The 12225-nt window shown below is 31.6% G+C and overlaps 1 long non-coding RNA gene across 1 annotated transcript; it reads right to left on the bottom strand.

Annotated features, from left to right (window-relative positions):
• Positions 1–3435: 3435 nt before the first annotated feature.
• Positions 3436–4294, bottom strand: LOC140759488 (uncharacterized). The gene is made up of 2 exons (XR_012104238.1): positions 3990–4294; positions 3436–3661 (listed from the first exon to the last, which is right to left on the bottom strand). It is a non-coding gene; the product is annotated as an uncharacterized lncRNA (long non-coding RNA).
• Positions 4295–12225: the final 7931 nt, after the last annotated feature.

The following is a 12225-nucleotide window of genomic DNA, read 5'->3' as shown; positions in this document are numbered from 1 at the left end:
TACTGTATATGTGAAAACTATATTAGAGATTTATATAAAAATATTAAAAAACTCTTTATATCACTATTTTCATAATATGTCAAACTTAACAATACGTGAATCTTAGATTCGAATATTATTCTTCCAACTCTTGTGATATCTACAGACCATATGGATACAATCATGCAGATACAAATTTAGATATCAAAATGGATAGAAAAATCTAAACCTCATATCGGAAAAAACTTGAACATCAAATTTAATACCCTTTGATATCCTCAATTATCTAATATATTTCATCTCCTTTTTATAAAATGACTTACCATTATTGGGTTTGAGATATGCAGTGAAATTAAGTATATATATGTTTAATTTTCTTCGCAATTAGAACCATATTGGAAAGTTGATATGCATTTAAGTTTGTGATCATTTCAGATTTGAGTCCGATCAAATCTGAATTAAAGATATTTCTTATTTTGAATGAAGATTTTGCCGTGATTACATAATCATGTACATCTACATGTGGATTTAGGTATGCCAGATCATATGTACTATATGTACTCCATTATTAATACCAAAAAAATGTTACCATTTAAGGTCATATCCATCTTAATCAGATTTAAAAAGATAATCATCTTGACTTAGATATGTCCTTAGGATTTTTACAAATCACATCCTACAATTTACTTATTTTATAATTCATATCCGACCTTTGAGAAATTTACAATCCGACCCTTCAATTTCCTTTATAATTCTCATTTAACATTTTGTCGTTATTTTTACAAACTAACATCAACCAAGTTACTAAAATATTTCCACCGTTCCTTTTTATTTTCTATATCCCTCTACCATATTTCCCACCTTACTCCTCCACCGTTGCTATCGTAGTCTTAGCGCCCCCTTTCCTCATCTTCTCTCCTCCCCTTCTCCCCTTTCTCCTTTTCTTCTTCTCTTCTTTTTTTTTTCCTTCTTTTTTGGGAAGAAGAAAAAGGATAAAGAAGACAAGAATAATTTATATATTTATAAATTATTTTATATATTATAAATGAATATTTCTTTTCTAATACCATCTAAGTTAACTCAGGGTGTTAAATGAGAATTATAGAAAAAAATTAAGGGTCGGATTATAAAATCCTTAAAGACGAGATTTGAATCACAATTTAGATTAAATGTAAGATGTGATTTAGAAAAAGCACTATAAATTAATATACAAAAAGGTGGCGAGAGGAAGTTAGATTTATGTTTTACCGTAAGAAATTTTATACACCAACAACTTTGTGAAAACAGCAGTGCTATAAATTGATAATATTTTATTAGAAAAATTAATGAAAAACACCATTAATTTTGCTTTTCTTTCTATTCACACCATATATTATCGTTGGTTTTCTTAACCGTTAGTTATCGTATCTATTAGCTAATTTAACTATACATGTAAAATAACTTTCATACCTTTAGGTAATTTTCTTCTTTTGGAAATTGAAAAAAAGTTTTAAGTTAAGATAGAAATTGAAGGAGAGCGAAATTTAGCCTCCCGTTTACTTCTAGAATAGAAATAATCTTATTTTAGAATAAACCTCATTATTATGATATAAACTAAATTATAACCCTCCCATTATATAATTATTTTATATAGAGTGCGGAGTTATTTTTCTACAATGTAGACTTATAACTCTATATTACTCTATAATGCATTGTTATTTTCTTATAGTGTATGTATATAAAGTATTTTAAGTCCATAATTATAATAAAAAATATTATAATTTTAGATAAACATAAATTACTACAAACTCCTCTACATCCGATCAATAGTATTTTTGTTATTTGGTATAAATCATACTAATTCTCAATACAAATCTATAATCTTTTGTATTTCAGTATCAACTTTATATCACATTAAATATAATTATTACTTTTTATACTAGAATTGAACTAAACATTAGAATAGCTTATACTAGTATTAGCTCTATTCTTTCAGTATTATAAATTAAAATAATTGTTCTAGAATAGATATTATCCCACACAACTGAACAATGCAGTCAAAGGAAGAGTAAATTATATTATATTATTATTTATATTTAAAATAATAGAATAATATTCTTTATTCTATTAGTTATTGTTAGGTTAAAGTTAGCTCAAGGTATTTTTGAGTCGCAATAAACATAATCGTTAATGACACTTAGACCTATTGGAGTAAGAAAATTTAATTGGTCTATGTTGATAAAAAAAAAGTTGATAGGACATGCGTTTATAGTTTGGAGGGTTCTAAATAGAATTATCAACCTTCTATTCACTTCAAGAATAACTTTGTCCTTATACTAGAATACAACCTTTTATTTTAAAATAACAATTAAACATCATAATATCTTAGAATACAAATACTATTAATTAAAATTATATTTTATATCACACACTAATTAAATTACTAATTTACTTTTAATATCTATCTAATCAGTTTACTTTATATCCAATATATTAAAAAATATTTATTGTAATTTCATAAAAGATTTGAGTGGAAGTTATTCATTGATCAAAAAGCTACAGGTTTTGAGCGTTTGAAGATTGTTCTTGATTGTTGCAGCGTTGTGCAACTTGTCTTGAGCATTATTGAGACAAGATTCATTTCGATCTCAAGGGACAAAGAGATCGGTGCAATTAACCACTAGAAGTAACTCATTGTAGAGTCTAGTGAACAAGAGATCTTAAGATATAGCTATGGGTTTCAGCGAGTAATCTGTAAGCGGCTCTTATACTTGCTTTTGATTAGTGGTAAATTTGATCCCGACGAAAATGATCTATTGCTTTTATCCTAATTTGGAGTTTTCCACATAAATCATGCGTGTTTACGCTACTTATTGTTTAGCTTTCATTATTTATCGTCAAGTCTACTCATTAAAGGTCATATAGTTGAGATTAGAGTTTGCCCTAGAATTTTTTATTGCATGTCCTCATTTTTTGATAACTTTTTTATGTCCACACTGCATGTCAAATGCATTTAAATTTAATGAATTTTTTTTTCTGTTCATGGTTTTTTTAATTGTCTTTAAGACTTAAGACTTTAAACCACTAGAGAACAAAAATTTTATGTCTTCATATTACTTTTGTTCGGCCTACCTAATTTGACTAGACAAATAACTGCACAATTATCTTCTCTCTCTCTCTCTCTATATATATATAAGTATATATAAATGTTTCAATCGTAGAAAGAGCCTCTCAAAAGGAATTAAACTTTGACAAATATAGTAATTAATACTAGTGCATAAAATTTCTCTCAAAAAATTAATAAATGTGCATAATAAGAAGGGATTTATGGCGAATGTAAAGATTACATGTTTTATAGTAGTGGGAGAGGAGGAAAACGAAATAATACATTGCTGATTATAGGTTTTACGTAGTAAAAGCGACTTTTACGATGTTAAATCAAAAGAATATCAATGGGAGTAAATTATGAGAGACAACTTAAGATCCAGAATAAATATTTATTAGGGCACAATATAACACACGTAAGAAGAACACCACAAAGAGCAATCTAATTATAAAGGTATTACTATAACTAGGAGGCAGACATATTCCTCCAAAATATGCTCTTTTATTCTACGAAAGGCTAGCACATGAGAACAACAAGGACAACAATTGGATGCAGATGCGCAACGGACTTTCGATCTTGACCACTATGGAGTGCTACCTGAAAATTAGAATTATAAAGAATATGATCATAAATATTAGAACATTTTAAAGATCAAGAACTGAGCTATTAAACTAATATTATTTAAATCAGTAGGTCCTAGGTTTTAATTAATGTTAGGTCATCTAAAAACCTTTGTCCAGCAAATTAAAATCATTAAATTGGGCCTACTTAAATATTTGGTTTTTTGTGTGTAAATAATTTTAAAAGTTTTTTACTTGGTGCATACCCTTCTAGACTTTATATTTGCCTGTTTTACCTTTAATTTAATAGAGAAATTTTAGAAGAATATAAACACAAAACCTCTAATCTAGCTATTATGACTAACCGATCGTAGAGCTTTTCTTCTTTTCCTTGGTTGTTGCAGTAGGAGTCTTCTTAACGGGAGGAGAAGGAGGAGAAGAGCGGTATGGGCCTCCAGGACGAGTGTACGGATGTCCTCCGAGTGGGCACTTGGATCCGCAGGCTGGCCTATTTGGGTTCAAGGCTCCAGGAGAATTAATAGCACTTGCAGCTCTCACAGGAAGGATGAGATCTCCAGTGATGAAAAGGAGAAAGATTGTAAAAGCAAAAAGGATATTTTTGGGAGCCATTATATTAGTTCTATTGGGGAGAGAGAGAGGCGATGGTGATAAATAGCATGCTTGAGTGCATCACTACTATTTATAAGCACATGAGGCTTATTGAACATCAAGAACTTGGACACTAAGTAGAGGTTCTATGTCTTTATCAATGTTGACTCTTGCTTTGCTCGTGGAAAAATATCCACACGAAGAACTTGGACACTAAGGCCTTCAATGTTCTCATTATTTTTTAGTCTTTTTCCCCGTTCATGCCCTTCTCAAATCTCTTATTTACGTGTATATTATCATTCCCTCAATTAAAACACTTTGGATTTTATCTCATTAAAATTAAAACTCTTATCTTTGTTTAGTTACATATTAATGTTTGCATTACTAAATATGTCTTGTCAAGCATTAAATGGTTCAGATTTTAACATACAATCGTCAAAAAAATAATTAGAACACCACCTACTCAAATACCCTTACAAAATCCCTTAATTACGTGTATACCCTCAAATTCTCAAATCATTTCGGTTTTTATGTGGGTATCCTTAAAACCTTATTTTTCAATGATCAACTTTGCAAATAAATCCAGTTTTATATATTACTCTGGAGTTAGATAATTTAAATTCAGTCCACAAGAGTAAAACATACTGTAGTAATCAAATTCTGTGCTCCCCGGTAAACCTTTTCTCTGCCTTCACCGTTCTACTCTCTCTTTTGTTTATTTTTCCGCTATTCTTCATCCAAACTCTCTCTCTCTTTCTCTCTCTCTCTCTCTCTATATATATATATATAAAAGATTGCACATCCACATCAAAAGAGAAGAAATTAAGAGATTTTACTGACAGTCTCCATTCATGAATGGCCAGGACTACTCTAAGAATCTCATCCTTATAAGTGCTCGTCTCTTCTTTTGTGAATCCTGAGAGTAATATTATTATTTGTCATTTTCCATGACCGTTAGAAGATCGTTCTGCATACAAACACAAGTTTCTTCAAAAGCACATCGTTTTTTGTACTACCAAATCTTGATCCAATTTGTCTCACATCTTTTTCTATGGTTATTACTAGTGAGTTGGAATCTGAAACTAGGCTATTAACTTATGGTTGCATGTACTATTACTAGTGATGATGATAATGATATTCTGAAGAAGAAAGTTGTAACGTATATACGACTACACAGAGTCTATACTATTTAGCGTTAATGGTTTTAACTTCTTATTTTTTGTTCTCATCCGTTAGGATAGTGATCTTGGATTTTTCAAATTTTAGTCTGAAGACTGTTGAATCATGATAGAACTGTAAGCTAACTTAAGGCAAAACTCCATATCTTTATTATTGTTATCTTGTCTTTATCTTTTAATCATAATCGTTAAATTACTATCACTTTCTTAGACCATATACTTAAATCTAGTTTTTAAAACCCAATGACATGTGATTTTGTTCACGAATATGCCGTTACAAAAATATTGCACTTGTAATAATTTTTAAAATATAAAAAGTAAGAAAGAATAAGAATAAGGGAAACCAGTCGTCTCGAGTTAATTAGATAAAGGCTGAAACCCCTTAGTTTAATTTTATATATATATATATATATATATATATATATATATATATATATAGATACTTTTTTTGCAATTTAGTCTTGAGTCAAGTTAGTCGGGTCGAGGTCTTTAAGCTAGCTAGTAGTCGAGTTAGGTAGCCACCAACTTGTGGTGCACATAGAAGGATGTTAGGCGCATATGCTTTCAGTTCTTTAACTCGGGTTAAGTCTAAGCGGTCGGACTAGCTTAATCGAATGTACGGTGGCCACCTATAAATATTTAGGTGCTCACCACATTTTTTATTATGGAATGAATATTGAAACCTTGGATTTGTCGAAACACTCTTCTTCCTCGCTCTCCCTCTTATGCGACATCTCTCTCTCGCTGAGCTTCATCCTCGGCTGTGGTTAATGTCATCACCGCCCTTCCCTTACGTCAAATTGTCCCCTCTCGTCCTATGATCCCCTTTCTCCCCCTCATCTAGCTTTATGTTTTATTGTAGTATTGAGCTAATACTAGTATAACGCATTGTTATTTTCTCATAGTGCATGTATATAAAGTATTTTAAGTCTATAGTTGTAATAAAAAATATTATAATTTTAGATAAACATAAATTACTACAAACTACTTTACATCTAATCAATAGTATTTTTGTTATTTCGTATAAATCATACTAATTCTCAATACAAATCTATGATCTTTTGTGTTTCAGTATCAACTTTATATCACATTAAATATAATTATTACTTTTTATACTAGAATTGAACTAAACATTAGAATAGCTTATACTAGTATTAGCTCTATTCTTCTAGTATTATAAATTAGAATAATTGTTCTAGAATAGACATTATCCCAAAACTGAACAAGGCAGTCAAAGGAAGAGTAAATTATATTATATTATTATTTATATTTAAAATAATAGAATAATATTCTTTATTCTATTAGTTATTGTTAGGTTAAAGTTAGCTCAAGGTATTTTTGAGTTGCAATAAACATAATCGTTAATGATACTTAGACCTATTGGAGTAAAAAAATTTAATTGGTCTATGTTGATAAAAAAAAGTTGATAGGACATGCGTTTATAGTTTGGAGGGTCTAAATAAAATTGGGATTTTTATAAATCACACCCTACATTTTGTCTATTTTATGTTTCGCACCCCGTCTTTGGGGATTTTATAACGCGACCCTTCTTTTTTATAGTAATGTTCATTTAACACCCTGAGTTAACTTAACCTAACTATAATCAAACAGAACGATACCAGAAAGAGAATATTCTATTATAATCTATTATATAATTTATAATATTCCTAAATTACCTTTGTACTCATCTCTAATTTTATTCATAACTTAAACCTCTATAATTTATTATCTCATAGCTCCCCAAACTATGAAGAACATCCCTAAATGCCAAGCTGACCTCAAAGCTTCTAAACCCCAAGCAGTAGCTCCCCAAACACTAAGCCATCGGAGTTGAAGGAGCTTGTAGTCGGAAGGTTGCAGTTTGGAATTAGAGCTTCCCAAAGCCTACATCACCAAAACACCAAGCAGTCGAAGGTTGAAAGAGGTTGCCTTCCGAAGTTGCCCAAACGACAAGAGCTTCTCCAAGCCTACATCACTCCTCCTAAGTTGGGATTTTGGGGTTAGTTTCTGTAATCATTTTTGGTTGAATGCCATTTTGGGGTTTTAGGGTTTAAAGACAACTCAACCCCATTTTGGGATTTTAGGGTTTAAAGATGATTTCTTAAGGGTATTTTAGTAATTTTTGAACTAGAGTCATATAAACCATATAACATGGTTAATGTCAGTTAGCTAAAGTAACGTTAGGGTGTTAAATGAATATTACAGGAAAAATGAGGGGTCGCATTATAAAATCCCCAAAGACGGGGTGCGAATCATAAAATAGGCAAAATGTAGGGTGTGATTTGTAAAAATCCCAATAAAATTATCAACCTTCTATTCACTTCAAGAATAACTTTGTCCTTATGCTGGAATACAATTTTTTATTTTAAAATAACAATTAAATATCATAATATCTTAGAATACAAATACTATTAATTAAAATTATATTTTATATCACACACTAATAAAATTACTAATTTACTCTTAATATCTATCTAATCAGTTTACTTTATATCCAATATATTAAAAAATATTTATTGTAATTTCATAAAAGATAAGATATTTTTCTCATATTTTTCTGTTACTTTATTATAATAGCTTAGTAAGATTGAAATTATAAAAAAGGACATAATTAGTAATTATCATATTCCCATATACTACAACTTTATTATAATAAAAGCCAACATCAACCCATGCATTACACGTCCGCATTGCAACATTACAAAAGGGCCTTATAAAGGACCTATAGCAATACTTTTTAAAGTAAATATAGTGAAAAGGAAGGGATTAATTACACCTGAATTAGCATAGCTCATTTCACATAGGCTAATTTATTTACTTATTTTTATGCTATTTCAACATCTAAAGTATCTAATACTTCTTACCCATTAACGAAAACTTCAAATAACCATTCTACTTCTTCTTTCTTAACGAAAACTTAGACGAGGATGTCTATGTAAAAACTAAGCAATAGGTATCAGTATAAAAAACTCAGAAGGAAATACCTCTACTTACTTAAATATACTATGATACTAACTTTCTTTCTCTATACATACGATTTAGCAAGATTTTGTCAAAAATTGCACCAGTTGTTTCAAGGGAGAATTGACCTCTTGCAGTGATATCACTGGAGAATTACGTAGGAATAGTCGTCGTGAGAAAATTCTCTACCTAAAGTCCTGACTCCACTGACTCAGTGGGATCGTCGTTAACTGGCAATATTTTCAGCAATGGTAGGACTCCTTTGTAATATTTTCTAAAAGAAATCAATATTTATTCATTTGATGGGTGGCCAAATGAGATCACAAATGATTTCTACCACAAGTCAATAAGTTGTCGTTTCTATATACATATACGTTTGTTTGAATTAGACCAAGAGCCTCTGCTTCTATCTCGTAGACCACCTATTGATAGCACTTCTGCATTGCAGCATTATGTAGTAAATGAGATTGCACATCCACATCAGAAGAGAAAAGAGATAGAAGAAAGGAAGAAAATACTGACAGTCAGCGTTCATGAATGGCTATAAGTGCTAGCTTATCTAGACTTTGTTTTGTGAAGACTTTGAGAGAACTATTATTGCTTGTCATTTCCGATGGCTGTTAAGAAGATCGATATGCAGCACAAACCCAAGTTTCTACGAAAGCACGTCAATTTTTACTACTATCAAATCTATGGTTGGATACGGTGGAGTGTGTGAGACTTGAAAGAAATACTATTGCTTGTCTAAAAACCCAAGTAAGAAGCTGGACATCCACATCAGATCAAGAGAAGAAAAGAAGAAAATACTGACAGTCAGCATTCATAAATGGTCAACACTAGTCTAAAAACCTCATCTTATATATAAGTGCTAGCTTATGGATTTTCTTCTGTGAAGACTTGAAAGAAATATTCTTGCTTGTCATTTTCGATGACCGTAACAAGACAGCACAAACCCAAGTTTCTATAAAAGCACTCATTTTTTCTACTATCAAATCTATGTTTGGATACGGTCGAGTGTGTGCGCACCAATTGACCGCAGCCAAGACTTGGAAGTTGTCCAAGTTCAACCAGTCACAATAATTAGTAGACATCTCTAGGTTGTTAGCTTATAGGTATTACTAGACAATTAGTGACTTGGGACCCGAACGGATAGTAAATGTGTTAGGTTAGTCGGTTCCGGTTAGATTGGGTCAGAATAATATAAACAAGAACACGATCTAATTTTTAAACGAGTTAGACTTTCTAAACACTAATATAACTCTTTTATTAAACATATTACATGAGTTATATATTGATTATTGGGTGGCATAAATTATTCAAATTTATTTAAGTTATTTGGATTATAAGACATATTTTCTCGAGTATAAAGCAGTTTTTTTAGGTTATTAGATTTTCAAATTATGTTTTTAAATTAAAAACCTAGAGACCAAAGCGTAGTATATAAAATTAAGTAAATTTCTTATTAATAATTATTTTATAAGAGACAAAATAGATATTACTTTTTTTATAAAATTAAAAACTTATGACATGTTTATTGTCTAAATTTATGTTGATGATATTATATTTGATACTACTGAGAGAAGCTTGTGCAAAGAATTTGCAAATTGAATACAACCTGAATTTGAGTTGAGCATGGTGGAAGAGCTAAATTATTTTTTTAAATATAAAATCATTAACAAGGCCGCTGCTATACTTTGGTAGATCATTGTATTTTTTCAAATACAATGGCATTACTTTTATATAATGTCATTGGTACAGATTTTAACATACAAATACAAGCCATATGCCAATAGATTTGACAGTGCCGTATACAAAATAATACACTAGTCAAAAATGAGATAACTACTAATGTGCTACCCAGAATGATTTAGCTGAGAGATCTGAAATGAGCTCACAGTCCAGCTCAATGAGTAAAATTGTTTTAAAAGCCGAACATAATATAGCAAAAATATGAGTATGTAAATAATTGCAATAGCAAATGAAGCTTCAATGTCAAATCCAAATGCATGTAGCATATTAAAACCACATCCCATATCATGTAACTCAAATATGTTTAACATCTCAGTTATATATATTTCAACTCAGATAACATAAAAATTAAGAAACCAAGGATAGACTATTCCATTTTTTACTCCAGAATACTAGAGTATCATTGAATTTGCCCCACTAATAGGGCCTGCCCCTATTGGCCCCCAGGGTTTGTCTCAATTATACTCTAGAATACCAAAGTTTTTAAATTTCTATTCATGTGATCACATGTTATATTTATGTTAGGTTTTTAATTGTTGGCAATTGTGTATAAAATATTCTAAGTGTATTTTTTACATGTATATGAGCTTTACATAAGTCTAGAAAATCTCTGATTTGAAGAATTACGAAAATTATTAGAGAAAAGTTAATGAGATCAAGTCATGCCATTCGAACGCACCAACAAAGTTTGAAAATATTAGACTTTCATGAGTATGGATAAGACTCGGATTTGGTTCTGTCTTGAAGATCATATATAAGGATTGTGAAACCCTATATTTAGGGGAGCTGAAGAAATATTATTGAAGGAGATTTCAGGAGGCTACATCGGCTCTTCAACGAACAAGGTTCCACTCATCTATAAGAATTTAATCTTTCGTCTTAAGGGCTATCTAGACGAAAGATCAATCTCGAGGGCTACTGAGATTGGACTTTAATCACGAGAAGCAGTGAATCGTAAGTTCTAGCGATCAAGACTGAGAGGAACAAATGTTAGGTTTTTTATTTGTTGGTAATTTTGTACAAAATATTCTAAGTGTATTTTTTTCATGTATTTGAGCTTTACACAAGTCTAGAATATCACTAGTGTGAAGAATTGCAAGATCATTGGAGAAAAGCCGTCGCGTTCTCACCGCGTTCACAAACGCGTTCGAATGCGGGCACTGCGTTCACACAGACAAAGAGCCGCGTTCACAAGTGCGTTCGAACGCGGGCACTGCGTTCACACAGACAGAGAGCCGCGTTCACAAACGCGTTCGAACGCGGGTACTACGTTCACACAGACCGAGAGCAGCATTCACAAACGCGTTCGAACGCAACCTGAAGAATTCAAGCTGTCGCGTTCGAACGCACTTGGGCCCGTTCGAACGCACCTGAGATTAAGTTAGGCCGTTCGAACGCACTCGGGCCGCGTTCGAACGCACCTATGAAGTTTGCAATTTATTGGATTTTCATGAGTACGATTATGACTTGGATTTGGCTCTATCTTGGAGATCATATATAAAGATAGTGTTGCCCTAACCTAGGGGAGTGGAAGAAGATTATTCAAGGAGACTTTTTGGAGGCTACATCGGTTCTTCAACAAACAAGGCCCTTCGCATCTACAAATCTTAATCTTTCGTCTTATGGGCTATCTAGACGAAAGATCAATCTCGAGGGCTATTGAGATTGGACTTCAATCACAAGAAGGAGTGAATCGTGGGTTCTAGCGATCAAGACTGAGAGGAACAAAGTCGTTTGGATCGACGAGTTGTTTTGTGAGTCAGTCTTGTAACTGCTACTATCATAGTGATTAGTTTTGATCTGAGTTTGGATCCGTGGTTTTTTTCCCGTTTGGGTTTTCCATGTTAAAATCTTGGCGTTCATCTCTACTTTTATTTTTTAATATTTCTTCCGACTTTTACTTAAGCGAACGAGAAATATCATTGCCTAGAGGTTAGATACATACGTGTGTCTAAGGGTTTTTCAATTGGTATCAGAGCGGATTCTTTCACCCTTTGAGAGAGATCAAATAGGCATGGATTTTCATAGAGATGGACCCTCATCTATTAGACCTCCTATTCTAGATTGATCAAATTATGGATATTGGAAAGCTAGGATGAGAGCT

This window comes from Typha angustifolia, chromosome 4 (assembly GCF_048772165.1).
Source record: "Typha angustifolia cultivar Huaian chromosome 4, ASM4877216v1, whole genome shotgun sequence".
Lineage (NCBI taxonomy): Eukaryota > Viridiplantae > Streptophyta > Magnoliopsida > Poales > Typhaceae > Typha > Typha angustifolia.
This window is presented reverse-complemented; position numbering and strand designations above follow the sequence as displayed.